This window comes from Pteropus alecto, unplaced genomic scaffold (genome assembly GCF_000325575.1).
Source record: "Pteropus alecto unplaced genomic scaffold, ASM32557v1 scaffold110, whole genome shotgun sequence".
NCBI classification, from domain to species: Eukaryota; Metazoa; Chordata; class Mammalia; order Chiroptera; family Pteropodidae; genus Pteropus; species Pteropus alecto.
The window spans coordinates 9,063,555-9,071,797 of NW_006431920.1; the positions used below are offsets into that span (position 1 = coordinate 9,063,555).

The 8,243-nt window shown below is 39.8% G+C and overlaps 1 long non-coding RNA gene across 1 annotated transcript in view; it reads left to right on the forward strand.

Annotated features, from left to right (window-relative positions):
* Positions 1–5,716, forward strand: part of LOC112475387 — a 10,187-nt gene extending 4,471 nt beyond the window's left edge. Inside the window, exon 3 of the long non-coding RNA XR_003044679.1 lies at positions 3,998–5,716. This is a non-coding gene — a long non-coding RNA (uncharacterized LOC112475387). The remainder of the gene's footprint in view (positions 1–3,997) is intronic.
* The last annotated feature ends 2,527 nt before the right edge of the window (positions 5,717–8,243 follow it).

Genomic DNA, 8,243 nt, shown 5'->3' on the forward strand with positions numbered 1-8,243 from the left:
TCTGTATAAAGGCAGCAAGAGAAGTCGTGGGTCTGGACCAAGTGTTTTAGGAAGAGAAAAGAGGGAAGTCTACGTTCACGGATGTTTGAGGAAAGCCAAGTTAGGGATGCCGTAAGAGAAAAGGGAGCCAGAGTACACACACGCACACACACACTCATGCACGTGCGTTTGCACGCGCACCTTATGTATGTTACCTCGTTCAACTATCACAGGATATTATTAGCACCAGTTAACAGACATGAAGAAATCGAAGATCGGAACTTTAAGAAACTGCTCAAATTCACACAGGGGGACAGTGGCAGAGCCAGGACTCGAACCAGCTAAATCTTGTCTTTTATTTTTGTTGTTCTTATACGAAACATGGTAGAAAGGTCTGTAAAAAATTTTACCTAAAGATCATATTTCTCTTTGTATATCGTTCTATTAACCACTCTGGTATTATATAATGAATTCTAACTTTAAAACCCAACCTCTTTGTTTTTAACTCAGTTCTCTCTTGCACAAACGCACATACACACACACAGAGTCTTTCTCTCTCTCTGTCTCTTTTATCTTCATTCTCTCTTTCGCCTTATGCGTATGGGTGCGAAGCATGTCCTCATAAATCATTCTCACCTAGACAAACGCAGCAGCCGGCGACCGGTCTCCCCAGCCCTTATCCCCTTGTTCGCTCTGCAACCGGAACGATCTTGTTTAAATCTTCACTGGTTTCCCTTTGCCTTTAGCACAACTTCAGTGCAGCCCCTCAGCCTTCCTCTCCTGCACCTCCTTCTATTCCTGGCCACCCCTCTTCTCAATTGCCCGTTCTCTCCCCGCTGGGGCGACAGGGGCTTTTAGTGCCCCAGTTTCACAAAGCTTTTAAATGTGTTGTCCCTTTCAAATCAAGCTCTTTACACCTATAGGCCTGCCCACCTGCTCTGAACCATCTAAATCCTATTGGATATTCACATCTCAAGAAAAAGACTCGTCCTAGGGGCTGCACTCTGCAATTGTCCCTGCCTGATCATTCTTTACTGTGATCCATCACAGAGAAACCAATAGTACTTCCAGGATTTAGAATCACATATGCATAAGCATGATTGTTTATTTTTGAGCCTCCCATGAGACTGAAAGTTCCAGAAAGGCAAAGACCACATTTGTTTTCCCTAATCTTGCATTAGATACAGAGTCTGAAATAAAGGACGCGAACAAAAAAGCAGTTGTTAATTTGTTAATTAAATAAATAAAACTCCCTCTCAACCTCTACGTGTTTACCACCACTCTTAAAACTCTCTTCAACAAATGCTGGCCTAATTACAAAATATATTTTAAAATGTGTCTTCCCTTCTGAACATCAGGGTGGTTAGTACATAAAAATAAATTAAAATATGATGATAAGCTTCAGGTAGTATTGCCCTATAGGTTTCTCTCTCATTTTTCATACAGTAACAACAAAAACAAAAAGATGAAATTTAGCTGCTTGTCATATTCCCAAGCTACTAGAAAAAAAAAATACATTGCCCAAGAGAGTTAACTTTTTTATTTTTTTCCTTACATAGTCACTACATGTTTTCTGAGAGAATTCAAACTGCTGAGCACAAAAGCACTTTTTCGTGGTGTATCAGAATGCACAAAGCCAAAGTCAGAGATTTATCAGAGAAACCCAAAGGAGAGCTCCCTCTACCAATAGCACCTAGAGCCATAGATCCATTCAGCCCACTTTACCTTTTGGTCCTATAGTAAGGCAGCCCCTGGAGCTCTGTCTTAAATATCTGCCTGTTGGAACTTTCTGCAGAGATCCTTAGATGGAATTATTATTCAGCATTGCCCAAAGATACGGCTTAACTTTATAAGTTTATGTATCATGTCTCAATAGGATTAATTTTAGTAACTGTTTTTTTCTAAACACCTACACCTGAAATTAAAATACTAAAGAGAAGGCATACTCAAATCATTTCCCAATGAGCAGATGGCAGATGGGCCCAATCGTACCCAGCCCTGGACTGTATGAAGCAACAGATTGTACATCTTTTCACAAATCCTCAAATTAGAAATTTTATAGCATCATGAATTACAAGACAAAGTCTGTTTTCCTGAGAAGGAGTTTTTGTGCTGACCCGATGCCAGCCTTGAAGCTTCCATCTCTCTGATGGGGCACTTTGCAAAAAAAAAAAAAAAAACACAAAAAAGTGCTTTACAATCTATTTAATTAGCTATCACTCACAACTATTCTAGCAATTCACATGACTGTTATTTGTATTTTACGATTGCATTGACTTGCTCAAAACATGCCCTGAATAATTTCTTGATGTCTGATTTCACACTAGTTCAACCACGGGGCTGGAGAGAGTGAGCAAGAAAAGAGACCTGTCTGTAGCAATGCACCCCACTTCCTCCTGGGGCTACACCACCCTGCCACAGTGTTAGTAACGGGCCAGGCACCTGGATGTCCCTTGGCATTTGCAAGACATGGATGCATAGGACCTCTGCTTTGACTGCCTGCTAATCCCATCAATTAATAGGCAGGAAATAGCAGTCTGAGGGTACCTGTCTAGGAGCCCCTATTCTGGGTAAAGAGGAGTCACATCTAGTCCAGCAGAGAATGGAGAACTGAACTGAACTCAACTGCCGAAAGGGCTGGAAACCTCAGTTTCAGGGAGTAATCTCTGTCAGCGTGTGACTCAGACATCCTTCTGCAGCCTTCTCCAGCTGAGAGACAATTGTAGGATACTTGCCAGTGCATAAAATGTGGCATTTTTATTCACTGGAATGGTATTCAGAAGTTAAAAGCAGTGAATTAAGTTTACGTGAATCAACATGGAAAAAAAAATCTTAAAAACAAATCGTTGAGTAAAAACAAAACTTCCAGAGCAGCATATATAATACCATTTGTGAAAAAAAAAAAAAAAAATCACGTGCACACACATGAAAACCCATTTTATATTCTAAGTATGCAAATATACATGTGTAAACCATGCAAAAGTAATTTTTATGCATATCAGTTTGAATTCTTCCAAGAAACATTTAGGGCTATTCTAAGGGAAAAATAGATAAATATCTTAGGAAATCTATTTTTTCCTAGTAGTTTGGTAATAAGTCAACTGGCTAAATTTCAGCTTTTGTTTTGAACATATAAATTCAAATATATATAAAAACATATATACTCTACATTTATATACTTATATATACTATAGGTATTATGTTTAATATATTTCTACATACCATATGTAATTATTTTATGAGCTAACAGGATATATACAAAATTCATGAGTGTTGTTTTCTAGGGGAAGGACGGGAGCTGATTGTCAAAGAAGTCATCCATATAATTAATGATTTAAAAAAATCATAAAAAGAAAAAGAATAAAATAACACAGAATAATAATAGCAGCAAACATGTACAAAATCCTTATTAAAACCAGGCACTTTTCTAAATATTTTGCATGTTTTACTTCATTTTATCATCACAAAACCCCAGGAGGTAGGCGCCCATTTTATGGAAGAAGTGATCAATGCCCAGGGGTTTGTTTTTCTGCTCACAAATGGACAAATAGTTCAGCGGAAGAGTCAAGACTAAGACCCAGGCACAGTGCTTCCGGCCCTGTGTTTAAGTACGGTGACCTGAATGGCCCCTAAACCTCCCATCTGACTCTCTAGAAGCTCTGCCAGCTCTCTTGGGAGATGGGCTGTTCCATCTTCTGAGTGCAAAGGTACATCACGAGACTTGACTCTACTCCCGGTGGGAGACAGAGCTGTTCTAGTAAACTGCTCCCATCTCAGTCTGCTGTCACACAGGAAATCAGAATTAGAGCACAGCACCGTTAACCAGGCAGAGAAAGGCCAGCCTCCTAACAGTCACCCGGGCTGGCTCCTCCTAAAAATAACTGATGAAGGTTCATGAATTATTGAATGTTTTCAAGACCAAAAACAAATTAAACTAATACTTTCTTTTTTCATTTAATGCATTTCAAAACTGACTCTGAAGCTACTGACCTGGCTTATGTATTTGTTTCTTTCTCAGGAGGAAGGTTGAAACTTGTAAGATGCAGAAGGCATAAATTTGATTCTAATTCAAAATGCACTTATGGGACTCAAAGATGCAGACAAAATAGGATTTCGTTTTCTCTTTTTCTTTTTTTTTTTTTTCTTTTGAAGACAAGTTTTAGATCGAGGTCAAGGAGCTGCATGGCAAACATGCTTCTATTTCTTGGCCCTCCCCAAACTCAAGAAAAAAAAACTGACATATATAAGCTTTTTTTTTTTAAAAGCAATCAAATTGAAAAAGACAAAGAGAACAAGAAAGATGACAACAGTGGATGAAAGACTGTGGTAAAGGTTTGGAAGAACAAAAGCAGATACAGCAGAGGTCAACAGTCGCTTGGAAAAGAGAATAGCAAAAAAAAGCAGGGCCATTTAGCCTGCTGAGAATGTGAGGCTTCAGCCAGGGGCTCGCGATGAGGGGACTGGCTGGAAATCTGCGTGTGCACTTGGCACCCTGGAACCTCCATCCTGCTCCACAGAGCCAGGTCCCCACCAGCCCCCAGCAATCTAATTGTGGTAGAAAAAGACCCTGGAAGGCTCAAAATTCAGGGGCACCAAGCACAGTGAGGGTGGAGTGGAGTGGAGGGTGGGGTATGGGTCAAAACGAGAAACAAAAATGAAAATCTATGCTGGTTGGTGAGAAGCTGGTGCCATTCTCCAGTGCAATGTCCCCTGGGCAGAATTTTTCTCTCGACAAATTCTTCTCTCTTAGACAAAGATCTTTGAGAACTGGCAAGTGTGGGAGAGGGTGGCGCCTTCATGCACAGCTAGTCTGCTGCCTGGTGACCCTGCAGAGGTGGACAAACTCTACTAAGGCACAGAAGGCTCTTCGTACCCTTTTAGTCTCATATTTTGATATGAATGGAAAACCAGGGGTCATCAAACAATTGTGAAAAGGCTCCGACCTGACAGAGAGAGACTAAATCAAATAAATAAGTATATGCACAAAGCACAGGGAACTGCTGAAGGAAGCCAAACGGTACAAGAAGCCAAAGAAAATTACAAAAATAAACAAACATCCCCAGAGAGATAAGAGAAAGTATTGCTCCAATGAAACATAAACAAACTACTAAAAAGAGAGGCCAATCAGAGAAGTAACAGTTCTTAAAAGTTAAAAATAGTCAGGAAAAAAAAATGTTTGATAAGAGAGTTAGAAGAAATTTTCCAGAAATTAGAGCAAAAGGTAGAAAATAAAATAGAAATGATAAAATTATACCCATCCAAGAAATCCAATAATAGCTCCAGAGAAAGAAAAAACAAATTCTGAGGAAGAAATTATCGAAAAACTAATACAAAATTTCCCAGAACTGAAAGACATGAGTCTTTAAATTGTACGGTCACAGCACAATGACTAAAATGCCTTGCATCAAGACACATCTTATGAAATTTTATAAAACTAAGGATAAGAAGTTAAAAAAAAAAAAAAGGCCGATCACATATCAAATGTTAAGAATAAAAATGATTTCTCAGCAGCAACACTGGAAACTGGCATCTGAAAGACAGCGGAAAAATATCTTTGAAATTCATGGAAATATTTTTTTTCAATGTAAGTTTCTACAGCCAGTTTTCTCCTCTGTAAAATTGTTACCATGATAAAATGAGTTAACATTTGTAACCTACCTAGAACAGCACCTGGCACCTCAAGATGCTCATTGCGTTTGTTAAGTACTTAAATAAATGGGGTTGTCTAGGAGTGAAATCTCCCGTGGAAGACGGAAGTGATGTTTTTAAGTATTTTAACCCTTGGTGGGCATATGATACAGATGTCGAAGGATCTGAGGGTCTGTACCTAGCAGAGCCCATTCCTGAACCCCACCGTCTTCTGCCACCCCTGTTCTCCCCACTAGGATGTCTCACAGCAAAGTGGCCACGTGTCAGCCAAACAGGGGGGCCTCTGGAGGGAAAGGAAACTGCTAATTATGTTACGGGAACAGGATAAACTAAGACTGTCTAGACAACTAACATGTGCGGACTGAACTCTTGCTCTTCTCTCTTAAATCTGCTTATTCTAAAATCTTACCCACTTTTGTTAGTGGAAATCCCACTAACACCCCTTAGGCTCAAAAGCTTGGAGTTGTTTTTGACTTCTCTCTATTACACCGCTACATCTAATGTCAACTAATCCGGCCAACTCTGCCTTCGAAATAAGCCCACGTCCCACCATTCTCACCCTCCAGGCTGTGCCACTTCAGTGGCATCTTGCTGCTTCCTTTCAGCCCCACCCCTCTCCCATCTAGTCTCACTCCAGCAGCCAGCCTGGCTCTTTGTGAGTCTACATCTGATCTCAGATACTGTCACTCCCTCACGCAGTGCCCACCAAAGACTCCTGTCTCTTAGGTACATGGCCCTGCACCAACTGTCCCCACGCACACCCCTGTCCTCTCTGGCCACATCGACAGCCGCTTGCCCTGCTCGCTCTGCTTCCTGGCTGTTCTTGTTTCTAGAATGCGTCATAGCAATCCCACCGAAGGAGCCTTGCATTTTGTAATTTCTCTAACCTGCCATCTTCACTCTCAGATAGCTTTATGAGTCACTCCCTTGCCTACCTCTAGTTTTCCGGTGTGATTTTGATTCAAGCATCACATTCTTATTTTGATCATTCTTCACACTCTATTGAAAATTGTGTGCCCCCCGCTCCCCCCCCCTGTTCAATGCACCCTATCCCCCTTGCCTGCTTTGTTTTTCACCGAAACACTAACACATCACGTCTTACACAATTTACTATGTACTTTGTTCATTGTGTTTCACCTTCTACAAAATGTCAGCTCTATAGGGGCAGTGAAATTTTACTACCGTGTTCACTGCTGGGCACCTACAGCTCTAACTGCTCCTCATTAAACATTTGTTGAATGAATAAAATAAGAATATAAACATGTTATTTAAAATATAAAGTCCACAGGAGAGAACGTAGCTGGAAGAGCTGAAGGTGGCTGCTATGGGGCGAGGGGAGGACTGGGGTCAGGCAGGCGATGGCTGCTTTTATTTTTTTAATTTTTATTTTTCAATTAGAGTAGACATTCAATATTATTTTGTATTAGTTTCAGGTGTACAGAATAGTGGTTAGACATTGATATAATTTACGAAGTGATCCCCCCAATTAGTCTAGAACCCACCTGGCACATAGTTATTTCAATGTTATTGACTATGTTCCCTGTGCTGTACTTCACATCCCTGTGACTATTTAGTAACTACTAGTTTGTACTTCTTAATCCCTCACCTTTTCTACCAAGCCATCAAAGCTCCCCTCCCATCTGGCAATCACCAGCTTGTTCTCTGTGTCTATGAGTCTGTTTCTGAGTCTGTTTCTGTTTTATTTGTTTATTGTATTCCTTAGATTCCACATATAAGTGAAATAATATGGTATTTGTCTTTCTCTATCCAGCTTATTTCACTTAGAATAATATCTCTGGGTCCATCCACGTTGTCACGAATGGTAAGATTTTGGTTTTTTATGGCTGAGTAATATTCCATTATATATATGTTCCATATCTTCTTTATCCAATCATCTATTGATGGGCACTTAGGTTGCTTCCTTATCTTGGGTATTGTAAATAGCGCTGCAGTGAACATAGTGTTGCATACATCTTTATGAATTACTGTTTTGGTTTCCTTTGGATAAATACCCAGAAGTGAAATTGCTGGGTCATAATGTAGTTCTATTTTTAATTTTTTGAGGAACCTCCAAGCTGTTTTCCATAGTGTCTATGCCAATTTTCAATCCCACCGACAATGCATGAGGGTTCCCTTTTCTCCACAGGGAGATGGCTCTTTTTATCATAAGCATTCTAGCATTAGCTGACTCTAGAAAATCAACAGTCAGTTTGCTTTTCAAAATTTAACTGGTTAATAAGAGTATATAAATTTCAAGCATACAATATTATTATACATCATTTGTATATTACATTGTATGCTTATCATCCAAAGTTTAGCCTCTTTCTGTCACCATATATTTGACTCCTTTTACTATCTTCAACCTTTGCCCTACCCCTGTCCCTCTGGTAACCACCATACTATCGTCTGTGTCTGCGAGTTTGTTGTTTGTTTCCTTTGTTCGCTCATTTGTTGCTTTCTGTTTTATATCCCACATAAGAGTAAAATCATATGATTCTTGACCTTTTCCGTCTGACTTATTTTACTCAGCATGATTGTTTGGTTTTAAAAGTAAATTAATGTCATGAACGAAGGTGGATTAATTCTTGACAGCCTAACCTGCTGGACTTTGTGTC